We start from the raw sequence: 12,098 nt of genomic DNA on the forward strand, positions 1-12,098 counted from the left end.
AGTACTTTTATCTTGAGATGCCTGCAAGAGGTTTAAAGATTTCAGCTTAGGGCAAGAGGAATTGACTAAATTACTTCTGAAAGTCTTTAAGGGTTTTCATTATTAAGAAAATTCTGAAACAAAATTCAGACTCTGGAAAACAGATATCTAAAATCTCTGTGGTTATAATAAAGAAAAACCAAACAATTCCAAATCTCCTTAAATGTAAGAATTATTTAGATAATTTAGATTTTGATAACATTTTATTACAATTAAGACCCCCAAATAAGAATAAAAAGTCACTTTACAATGAAAATTTCAATGTTAATTCAATATGGTTACAATATTTTGACTATACATATGTGTGTGTATGTATATGATACACACATGTCTGCATGTGTATACACATGTATGATTAAAATCCTTCTGAAGAATATATATCATTTAAGTGAAAACTTCTAAAAAATTAATGATTATTTGAGTTGCATGTTCAGAGATATAAAAACAAATCAATGATATTTCAATTTTGTAAATATGGAAAAAAGCAGTACTACAAACAACATAATATAGTTTCTGAAGTTCCAATACAACAGATTTAATTCCTTTCAACCTCACAAACATTGAGGGAGCAGCTACAAAGTATTAATCTGTATGTTAAGCACTGACCTTTCATCTTATGATTAAATGGTGGGTTTGGGAAACATTTGTCTCTTCCTTTTCATGAGTCCCCTTTGAAATAGCAGTAGAGATATCTCTTTGCATTGTAGCAAAGAGAATTGAGGAAGAGTCATTAGCAAATAAAAGATTACTGAAATATTATAAACCACTGAAAGTATATAAACAGAGCAGAAAAAAAGTGCAGCTCACAGAAAGTGAGCATTAAGGGGCTGCTGTGGGAACGGGAGCCAATCCTCCCAGCTGAACTCTGGGGAGCACTGATCCCCAAACCTACAGGAATGGAAACTAGGAGTGAGAGACAGGGAAATTAATCATAACTCTATCCATGGAAAAACTATGCCCATTTGCCCCACTCCCCAATTCTAAAAGCTGAGCTAGTTTTAATGAATTAACACAAATCCTTTACAAATTATTTCAAAGAAATAGAAGAGCAAAGAATATGTCCAAACCAATGCAACGATGCCAGCACTGATGAAATAAAATTTCATGGTTCCTTGTCAACCCCATCCTCCAACCTGGGAGTCCCGAAGAGGCCAATACAGCGAGGTTCTCAGGGTTTGTGTGAGGGATCCTGTCTCTGGAACCCGGACTGGAGGAAGGGAGGAAGGTCATTTACTTTAAACAGCAGGAGTCAGACCTGCTGGGAAAGGGACCCCTTTTTCTGTGAGCAGAACAGAACTAGATTTTTCATTTGCATTTCATGGGTGGCCTTACCTTCAATGTCACTGACAAGGGAAACACCATATGGGATCCCTCTTGCTTCCTCCCTTTCCTTCTCAATGTCCCTAAGGCAGCACCTACTCCCATTTGTTTCTCTCTTGGGTGGGAAGGGACATGACATGAAAAATGCTGAATCTCACATCGAGGCATCTTTCGAAAGACGAATGGGCAGATTCTTAGTATCATCTCAAAGCAGGCAAGGCAAAGGCAAGATACTTATGAGGTTTTGGAGTGTGGTTTGAGTCAGGCCTCTTGTTTCAGGGGACTTGATTAGAATTGGGCAATCTCATGACATATTACGGTTAGTAGACAGAATAAGGCAAGGGTTTTGAAGACAGTCTTGGACTATAAACCATTGTTTGAGATTGTATTATAGTAGATGTGGACTATAAATAGTCTAATATTTATTTAAATACATTTTCAGGATGTTCCTGAAATGGATAATAAACTGACTTGCAACTTTCTCTTTCTTGGCAAGAGTGTCCCAGAATAATAAATCATGTTGATGAAAACAATGGACAGTAAAGTCATGTTAATGTAGACAATAAGCCCTGTGGGCATAGATAATTTCAGTTCTCAAAGATTAATGGCAACAGTTATCATTTACTGAGTGGCTACTGCACTATGCACTGGGCTGGCACTTTTAAATTGCAGTGGTTCTCTATTTTCTTCCCTCTTATTTTTCATCTTAACTTACACAGGTGTCAGTTCTGTGTGCCTTTAGATACTTGCTATTCAAACTGTGGTCCTGGGACGTGCAGCACCATCGGCATCACCCGGGAGCTGGTTGCAAATGCAGACTCTCAGGCACCAGCACAGACCTACTAATGAGAATCTTACTTTTAACAGAATTTTCAGGAGAAGGGTGTACACATTAAAGTTGGTTAAGTTTTGGGCCAGTTTTGGCAGAATGACATTAAAAACAAAAATTTTAATTTCAGTTTAGAAACATTAAGGATATCCACGTTTGTTGGCATCTCAACTTTTGGACCATACTTGTTAGTATTTCATAAGCATTATCTGATTTAATCCGTACAACAACCTATGAAGTAGGATTTTTATGGATGAGAAAACAAAGACTCACAGCAGTGAAGCATCTAGCTCAAGGTCACACCATCAGTATTAAGTGATAAAGCCAGGATTTGAATTCTGGTGGTTTGTCTCAACAGAAAAGCCAAGGTTCTCAACCATAACGCCATGCTGCCTCCTGAAGACTCTCTAGATGTGAGTTCCCCACCACCACACCCAGACTCCTGCCTTCATCTCCTAACAACTCTACATATATCTACTTGGTGACTTCTCCACCTCCTCCAAGCCAGGTGTCTTGCACAATTCAGACCACTGAGCACAATCTTTCTGACTTTCAGTCCAGTCTACTGTCATGGTTGATATATTTCTTCTGGATTGAAGACAGAAAGTAGCCTCCATACATCTCAGACATATTCGGGCAGAGGAATCTCTTCCCATGGCTACTGGTGTACCTGCAATCTCAGTGCCTGAGGGAGGAGGATCGCTTGAGCTCAGGGTTTCGAGGTGTTATGATGAGCTATGATCACACCACTGCTCTCCAGCCTGGGTGACAGAGCAAGGTCCTGTTCCCGCCAACCCCCATCCCCCCCCAAAAAAAATAAGAAAAAGAAAACAGACTTCAAAGAAAATCAAAGTGCAACTGTTTGAACTCTCCCAAATTCATGTGTTGCCAATATGACACTATCAAGAGGTGGGGCTTAAAGAGGTGATTAACTCATGAGGACTCCTCCCCCATGAATGGGATTAGGTCCCCATCTAAAGGGCCTTGACAGAGGGAGTTTGTCCCTTTTATGCTTTCATCTTTTGCTATGTGAGGACACAGCATTCCTCCCCTCTGGAGAATCCAACATCAAGGCGCCATTTGCAAGCAGGATGCATCCTTCACTAGACATACTGAACCTATTGGTCCCTTGATCTTGGATTACACAGCCTCAGAAGTGTGAGAAAGTAAATTTCTCTTCTATAAAATACCCAGTCTCAGGAATTCTGTTACAGCAGCACAGTCTAAAACGGTTGTAAAGTGTGATTAGAGTCAACAACTCTGACTAGAGTCAGTAATTGGGATACTCTGTTGTCTCTACTTCAATGTTACTACCTAACTCCAGGTGCACCACATTTTAGCATATTCCCACGTTGGCAATGTGGTGGTGAAGGTCTCCAGACAGAGGGGGAAGTAAGAGGAAAAAGCTCTAAAATGGCTGCTATGTTTAACACAAGTTTCTGTAAAGCCCCACAACCTGTAACAGGTGCAAATAGGTTCACAGCAGCACTAATTCCCTCATTTCAATTGTTGTAACTGAGCAAGCACGAAATCACCACTGAGACAAAGACTAGGCCAGATTACAGGGTCTTTATTGTCAGTGGCCATGGGGGGCTCATGTCTCTCTAACCCATGGCCCCTAAAGGAGGGTGTCAAGACCTTTTATGCCTGTAAACCACCTCCTGGACAGGGATGAGGGTGAGGGGCTTTGGACATTCCGATTGTTACTTAAGTGGTTTACAGAAGTCAAGGTAAGCATTAGTTTACACATTGTCTGGGTAGGGTGGAAAGTTACAGACCTTAGTTACTTATTACCAGTGTTAGTTTTTCTTAAAATGGTGCAGGGGCCAAAATGGCGTTGGTTTGAACTGCTTGCCTGTCACATTAGGGTTACAGAGAGCAGTTTCATCGGAAAGCCGAGGTATGGGCGAGGTATGCAGTTTAAGGGGCAATTAGCATGTCACACAATGGCTCCTCTTAGTTTTCTGCCTATGCTTTTCACTTATTTTCAGATGTCTCTACAGATGTCTCACACACATGCAATAACGATCCTCTGTTCCTCTGCTCCACCATCCTAGTTGCTGTCTCTCAGCCACAAGCCACTGAAGGAAGATGCTTTTCCTCTGCTGTGACTGCTGTTGTCCTTCATGAAATAAAAACTGCCCAGCCCAGGAAGCAAGCTTCAGATACTCCCGAAGCCACAACACCCTCGAGGTATCAAATGGCAATGTGTTCTGTAAATCAAACGAAATGACAGAAGTAAGTCTCCATCATCTTACAGGTTTATTTTTGCCAAAATTGAGCATGTGCCAGGGAAAAAGGAACCCAGAATCACAGGAACATCTGTGAACTGCGCTTTTTCCAAACGGGGTTTAAGGACTTTTATAATTAAAGGGAAAAGAGCAGGCAGTAAGGGAAAGTGGAAAGAAAACGGGGTAGTGTAAATAAGAGAGAAAAGCAATTGCATTCTTCTGAGGCTTTGATCAGCCTTCACTGAATTCATATTTTACATGTGAAAGAAGAGGATAGAAAATAGTCAATTCTGCATTTGTCTGGTGAGTGGTTAATCTACATTTTTACGTAAGAAAAAATATAAAGCAGTCAAATATGCATTTATCTTAAGTGAGGGAGGGATGACTCCTAATTCTGTCTTTGTCCCATACCTGTGAAGATAGTCTGTTAATTTACATTGGGTGAAATTCAACAGAATTGTTTTAGGGTAAAGATCTTGGGGATCACAAGGAGTTTCCTCCTAAGCAAATTGTGAGGGAGGGGCCCTGGAGAGGTCAGTAGCCTTCTTTCTTTTTATCAACCTATATAAGAACAAAATGGGAGGCAGTTTTGCATGATTCACTTTCCAAGCTTGACTTTTCCCTTTGGCATAATGAGTTTGGGGCCTCAGATTGTTAGCTTCCTTTCACGGTGTTTTGGGACTTTTCCTTAGTTCAGCTAAAGATGAGGTCCTTGTCGCACGGCCACAAAAATTTAGGCTCGCAGACAATTTGAAGGGTGAGCAGGGCAGGGTTTATTGGGCAAAAACGTAAAAAGGAAACGGGGACCCTTTACAAAGCCAGAGTCCCTGCTGGTGCGCTTCCTGCCTCGCAGTTCAAGTCCCAGGTTCCTCCCCACTACAGCACAGAGCAAACTTCAGTGGCTCCACCCAAGTGCGCACTCCTCCCAGCGCATGCTGGTTGGAGTTTCCCCAGGGAGACCTTCCCACCTAGCAGTTTCAACAGTTTTCTCCAGAACTTGTTAGACTGCTAAGCCACACCATATTATGTGCGGAAATGGGAATAACATCCCTTTTCCCCAAATCGAGTGGGAGGCTGTATTGCAGTGTTTAATAGCATGGGTTTTGAGAACAGATATAGAAATTGTTTTAATTTATGAATTAAAAAAAATCTAGTTCACAAGGTCGTCATGTAGATTAAATTGGTGGCACATAAGGCTGTAGATATGGCAGCTCACTCTTTTCTGGACATCATTGAAGTTCAAGTTCAAATATTTGTCTTTAACACTATCTCAGAGGCCTGTAGAAAAGTGCCAACAGGAAATGAAAAACATCCACACAAAAACTTTTACTTGAGTGTTGATAGTGGCATGACTCATAATGGCTTCAAAGTGGAAACGACCCACATGTCTACCAGCAGATGAATGGATAGAGTATGATATAGCACTGCAATGGAATATTATTTGGCAATAAAAAGAAATGAATTACTAAAGCTTGATATACACAAAGATGAACCTTGAAAACATCATGTTAAGTAAAAGAAGACAGGCCGGGTGTGGTGGCTAAAACCTGTAATCCCAGCACTTTGGGAGGCCGAGGCGGGCAGATCACAAGATCAAGAGATCGAGACCATCTGGCCAACATGGTAAAACCCCATCTCTACTGAAATTACAAAAAAATTAGCTGGGCGTGGTGGCGTGCGTCTGTAGTCCCAGTTACTCAGGAGGCTGAGGCAGGAGAATTGCTTGAACCAGGGAGGTGGAGGTTGCAGTGAGCCAAGGTCGTGCCACTGCACTCCAGCCTGGCGCCTGGTAACGGAGTGACACTGTCTCAACAACAACAAAAAAAAAGTAAAAGAAGACAGTCACAAATGTCACATATTGCATGATTTTATTTATATGAAATGTCCAGAATAGGCAAATTAACTGAAAAAGAAAGTGGATTAGCAATTAACTAGAGCTGTGAGAATGGAGACTTGGGGGCTGATAACTAAGGTAAGTGAGATTTCTTTTTGAGGTGATTCAAATGTTCTAACATGTGGTGATAGTTGCACAACTCTGAATATACTAAAACCAGTTAATCATTACACTTTAAATGGGTGAATTATATGATTTGTGAAGTAATAATGTTACCATACGTAGCTAGTCAGACATAAGCAGGACAGGAGAGGGCACCCCCACACCCCCACCAGGAATGTCAGGTGACCATCAGGTGATGCTCAAGCAGTTGTTAAGCTCGCTCTCTAAAATAATAATTGGTCACAGCCGGCGGCAGAGAAAGGCAGCCTCCCAATAGATAGAAACATCTGAAACTGGTGATGAGCAGCTTCTCAGTAAGCTCTTAGGGGTTGCGCAAGTGGGCTCAGGCATGCGCATTAAGAGTCAAAATGGTGGTTGATCTTTGCCTAGGAGCACTGGATTGGTAAGGAAAAAATGCCTCCAGCGCGCAAACACACAACTGCAATAAACACACTGTGCATGTGGCCCCTCCCAAGTGCTAGCAGGCCACTGTGCATGTGGACGGCCCTCCCCAAGGGAAGAATCGGAAGTAGTTAGTGCAGGACCCCGGAAGCATGCCAACACATAAAACCCCAAGTTGAAACCTCAAACCACACACTTGATCTCTCAATTTGTCTGCTTGGCCTTCTTCCAAGTGTCCTTTACATCCTTTCATTCCTGCTCTAAAGCTTTTTAATAAAATTTCATTCCTGTTCTAAAACTTGTCTTGGTCTCTCACTCTGCCTTATACCCCTTCAGTGGAATTTTGTCTTCTGAAGAGGCAAGAACTGAAGTTGATGCAGACCCGTGTGGCTTTGCCACTGGTAACAATAAGAAATATATAGTCATCCTTCAATATCTGTGGGGGAATGGTTCTGGAATCCCCCTCAGAAACTAAATCTGTGATGCTCAAGTCCTTTATGTAATGTGGTGTGGTATTTGCATATAACCTATACACTACCTCCCGTGTACTTTAAATCATCTCTAGATTCTCATAATACTTATTATAATGTAAATGCTATGTAAATTGTTGTTATACAGTATTTTTTAAATTTGTGTTATTTTTAATTGTTATTTGATATTTATGTTTTCCAAATATTTTCATTGAATTTACAGATGTAGAGGACAGAGGGCTGACTGTATATTTGGTCTTTGTCTTAGGTTGTGGCACAGTTCCTAAATCCCTTAGACTCTCCAGAGGGATAAGGGTGCTGCTTGTATGCTAGTGAATGACAGGTGGCTGGGTGGGGAGGGGCCCTAGACAGCTCCAGCTGGGACTGGTCATTGGAAAGACCAAGTAATTAGAGGTTTGGAACTAACAGCTCCACCCACAGACCTCCAGGCAGGAGAGAGAAGCTGGTGATGAGTTAGCCACCAGTGGTCAATGATGTAATCAGTCATGCCTATGAATGAAGCCTCCCTTAAACACTCCTAAATGAAGGGGTTCAGAGAGCTCCCAGGTTGGTGAACGCCTCAGTGATGCTGGGAGAGTGGTGTGCCCCTGCTCCCATACCTTGCTCCCTGCATCTCTTCCATTTGGCCGTTTCTGAGTTGTGTCCTGTACAATAAACTAGTAATAGTAAAGTTCTTTCTTAGTTTTGTGAACCAAACAAATTATAAAACTCAAGGAGGAGGGTCCTGGGAATCCCTAATTTATATTTGGTCCATCTGGAAGGCCCACACTTGCAATTAGGGAGTCTGTGGCATTAAGCCCTTAACCAGTGGGGCCTGCGCTAACTCTGGGCAGTTATTTTCAGAACTGAACTGCAGAATACCCAGTTGGTGTCTGGAGAGCTGGAGAATTGGCTGGCATGTGGAAAACTCCCTGCAATTGGTGCCAGTGGTGTTGTGAGTAAAGGGATCACAGATATCGCAGTAAAGCTGTTACTGAGAATGCCTTTAGGGGGCTTCCTTAGTACCTGGATTTTGGCCTGCAATGGCTGGAACTTCCCAGGCTGAAAGTCCTTCTGAGGAAATCCTGCCCAGACATTTCCGGCCTGCTCCCGACAGGGTGTAAAACCTTGAGCAAGTTACCTGGCTTCTCTGAGTGAGTTTCCTCCTCTATGATATGGGAGGGAGAGTAGTACCTTCCTTATAATGATACAACACCTATTCTTTGCACAGTGTCTGGCAGATGGAATGATCTGGATAAATGTGAGCTGACATTATTATGTGTGAAATGCAGATAATAATAGCTACCTCACAAGGTGGTATTGATGATAAAATGAGTTAATGTAAGGAAACCACTTAGCAGTGTGCCTGGCACATAAATAGTGAACAGTAAACGGTAGAGGAGGAGTAGCTATCATTATTATAGTTCATAGTATTAATTTAGCCTGATTCAGGAACAGGAAGGGAGAAAATAAGGGGCAGGGAGGAAGAGAGAGCTTCAAAACCTGAATCATCACATGCATACGCTAATTTTTAAAAAAATGTTCTAAACCAAGAACCATGGTTGTCTCTGGCTTTAAATTAGGGCCCTGGCATCATCCAGCCTCCAGAATTGTGGCCTATTATGAATCCTTCTGGCTGTCCCAAGGTACGAGGGAAAAGCTGGTGCACAGTGATGAGGGTGCCTCCTCCTCCTTAGGAATTGTTGGGTGGATGCATGGAGTCAGAGGTCTGGTCTGACAAAGATCTCCCTGCCCCTCATATGGCTCTACTACTCCAGTTGGATTGGCAGAACTGGCCCTGTAGACTCGGGAGAGGTCAGGCTAACCTCAGGTGGCCCTGCTCAGAGGAGCTTCAACCTTAACTTGGCAGAGTTTCCAAGGAAGTAAGGCAGTCTCTCTCCTGATTTTGCTTCCTTTTCTCCTGCTGAGTTCATCCATACCATTTAGTTATGTTTATTTGGGGGTTTTAATTTTTATTCTCATTCTTCATTTTCTCTGCTTAGATTGCTCAAAAGCTCAGTTATCTGGAGAATTACTTTATTGGAAAAACTGTTTTCTGGGCTTTTGTTGAAGATCTTCAGCAAGACCTGTTAGAACCTTGGTGACCAGCTCAGGAGAGCTAGACGGGTCCGAAGAAATGAGGTCTGGTGTTTGTCCCCTAGGCTGCTCCTCTCTATTACTTTTTCCATCTCCTTTTTCCACTCATATCCTACATGCAATGCATATGCTATTCCTATTAGCTCCACTTTCAAAATATACCCACATCTCATCCATTCTCACTTACTGCCACGCACTAGCCACACCACCATCTCCACTCAGCTGGATTCTAACAGCAGCTCTGTCATGAGTCTCCCTGTGTCAATCTTGGCCACTTATAGTCAATCATCCACTACTGCTAAAGTACTTTTTTTTATTATCAAATCTATCATATCTAGGAAACAAACTACATATGATTTAAATAATAATAATAAAATGAAAACCCCATGGCCACCCCGCAGCTGAAGAAACAGAATTTACAATACTCTAGATAGGCCCTGCGTTCTCTCACAAATTGCATTCTCCTGCCTCCCCTGAGAGGTAATTCACATCCTGAATTTTGTGTTTATCATTTTCTGCTTTTCATTTTTTAAAAAATAAAATTGTATCCTTAAATAATATATTGATTAGTATTGTTTGTTTTGGACTCATTAATTCTTCTCCAACTTGTTTCTTTTTTCGACATTGTTTTTGAGTTCATCTGTGTTGAGGCATCTTAAAGCTTAAATCAGATTGTTATCTGCACAAAAGCCTTTTACTGCTGCTTAAGAATTACAATTAACCTTGTTCTTTTTGCTTAAGACTGTCTTGCCTATTTATTCTCTTTTTTGGTTTCATATGAAATTTAAAGTAGTTTTTACTAATTCTGTGAAGAAAGTCAATGGTAGTTTGACAGGAATAGCTTTGATGGGAATAGCATGGAATCTGTAAATTACTTTGGGAAGTATGCCCATTTTCATGGTACTGAGTCTTCCTAACCACAGGCATGGAATGTGTTTCTATTTCTTTGTGTCCTCCCTTATTTCCTTGAGCAGTGGTTTGTAGTTCTTGCAGAGGTCCTTCATATCCATTACAAGCTATATTCCAAGGTATTTTATTCTCTTTATACCAATTGTGAATGGGAGTTCATTCATTATTTGGCTCTCTGCTTGTCTATTGTTGGTGTATAGGAATGCCTGGGATTTTCGCACATTGATTTTGTATCCTGAGACTTTGCTGAAGTTGCTTATCCGCTTAAGGAGTTTTTGGATTGAGACGCTGGTGTTTTCTAAATGTAGAATCATGTCATCTGCAAACAGAGACAAATTGACTTCCTGTCTTTCTATTTGATACGCTATTTTTTTCTCTTTTCTGATTGCCCTGGCCAGAACTTCCAATACTATGTGAATAAGAGTGGTGAGATAGGGGTAGCATCCTTGTCTTGTGCTTGTTTTCAAAGTGAATGATTCCAGCTTTTGCCTATTCAGTATGATATTGGCTATGGGTTTATCATAAATAGCTCTTATTATTTTGAGATATATTCCATCAATACCTAGTTAGTTGAGAGTTTTTAGTATGAAGGGATGTTGAATTTATTGAAGGCCTTTTCTGCGTCTGTTGATATAATCATGTGGTTTCATAATTGGTTCTGTTTATGTGATGGATTAAGTTTATTGATTTGCATATGTTGAAATAGCTTTGTATTCTGGGTATGAAGCCAACTTGATGATGGTGCTAGAGGCATCATGCTAATTGGCTTCAAACTATACTACAAGACTACAGTAACCAAAGCAGCATGGTACTGGTACCAAAAAAGGCATATAGACCAATGCAACAGAACAGAGACCTCAGAAATAACACCACACATCAACAACCATATGATCTTCAACAAACCTGACAAACACAAGCAATGGGGAAAGGAGTCCCTATTTAATAAAAGGTGCTGGGAAAAATGGCTACCCATATGCAGAAAATTGAAACTGGACCCTTTTTGTATACCTTATATAAAACTTAACTCAAGATGTATGAAAGACTAAAATGTAAAACCCAAAACCATAAAATCCCTAGAAGGAAACCTAGGTAATACCCTTCAGGACATAGGCATGGACAAAGACTTCATGACTAAAACACCAAAAGAAATTGCAACAAAAGCCAAAATTGACAAATTTTGAGATCTAAGTAAACTAAAGAGCTTCTGCACAGCAGAAGAAACTAGCATCAGAGTGAACAGGCAACCTACAGAATAGGAGAAAATTTTTACAATCTACCCATCTGACAAAGGTCTAATATTCAGACTCTACAAGAACTTAAACAAATTTACAATTAAAAAAAAATCAAAAAGTGGGCAAAGGATATGAACAGACACCTCTCAGAAGAAGACATTTATGCAGCCAATAAACACATGAAAAAAAAGCTCATCATCACTGGTCATTAGAAAAATGCAAATCAAAACCACAATGAGATATCATCTCATACCAGTTAGAATGGTGATTACTAGAAACTCAGAAAACAATAGATGCTGGCGAGGCTGTGGAGAAATAGGAACACTTTTACACTGTTGATGGGATTGTAAATTAGTTTGACTATTGTGGAAGATGGTGTTTCTGGTTCTAGATCGTCGATGATCTAGATTCCTCAATGATCTAGAACCAGACATACCCAGTAATGGCATTACTGGGTATATACCCAAAGGAATATAAATCATTTTGCTATAAAGACACATGTACACATATGTTTATTGCAGCACTATTTACAATAGCAAAGACATAGAATCAACCCAAATGCCCATCAATGAT

The 12,098-nt window shown here is 40.8% G+C and overlaps 1 long non-coding RNA gene across 1 annotated transcript in view; it reads left to right on the forward strand.

The window, feature by feature from the left end:
* The first annotated feature begins 4,245 nt into the window (after nucleotides 1-4,245).
* The window catches only part of LOC144577985 (uncharacterized), a 41,957-nt gene continuing 34,104 nt past the window's right edge, over nucleotides 4,246-12,098 (forward strand). The window contains exon 1 of the long non-coding RNA XR_013522871.1: nucleotides 4,246-4,381. This is a non-coding gene — a long non-coding RNA (uncharacterized LOC144577985). The remainder of the gene's footprint in view (nucleotides 4,382-12,098) is intronic.

Source organism: Callithrix jacchus, chromosome 10, assembly GCF_049354715.1.
Source record: "Callithrix jacchus isolate 240 chromosome 10, calJac240_pri, whole genome shotgun sequence".
NCBI lineage: Eukaryota > Metazoa > Chordata > Mammalia > Primates > Cebidae > Callithrix > Callithrix jacchus.